Genomic DNA, 521 nt, shown 5'->3' with positions numbered 1-521 from the left:
GACACACGGTAACGGCACACCATTTCTGGCCACAGAAATGCATATTTACACTCTAAACCAGGGGTGCCCAAACTCGGTCCTGGAGGGCCGGTGTCCTGCAGAGTTTAGCTCCACCCCCAACTAGACTCACCTGAACCAGCTAATCAAGCTCTCACTATGCATACTAGAAACTTCCCGGCAGGCAAGCTGGAGCTAAACTCTGCAGGACACCGGCCCTCCAGGACCGAGTTTTGGCACCCCTGATCTAAACAAATCGTTAAATTGGGGCACGATGTACTGCAGGGATCCTCAAATCTGGCCCACGAGATCCACTTTCCTGCAGAGTTTAGCTCTAACCCTAATCAAACACACCTGAGCATGCTAATCAGTGTCTTCAGGATCATTAGAAAATCACAGGTAGGTGAGTTTGATCAGGGTTGGAGCTAAACTCTGCAGCGCATTGGATCTCCAGGGCAAGATTTGAGGAACCCTGATGTACTGTATTAATTTGAAGGGATTCCCCATGTTTATTTGATCTATTT

Source organism: Sinocyclocheilus grahami, unplaced genomic scaffold (assembly GCF_001515645.1).
Source record: "Sinocyclocheilus grahami isolate Dianchi unplaced genomic scaffold, SAMN03320097.WGS_v1.1 scaffold672.1, whole genome shotgun sequence".
Lineage (NCBI taxonomy): Eukaryota > Metazoa > Chordata > Actinopteri > Cypriniformes > Cyprinidae > Sinocyclocheilus > Sinocyclocheilus grahami.
This window is presented reverse-complemented; position numbering follows the sequence as displayed.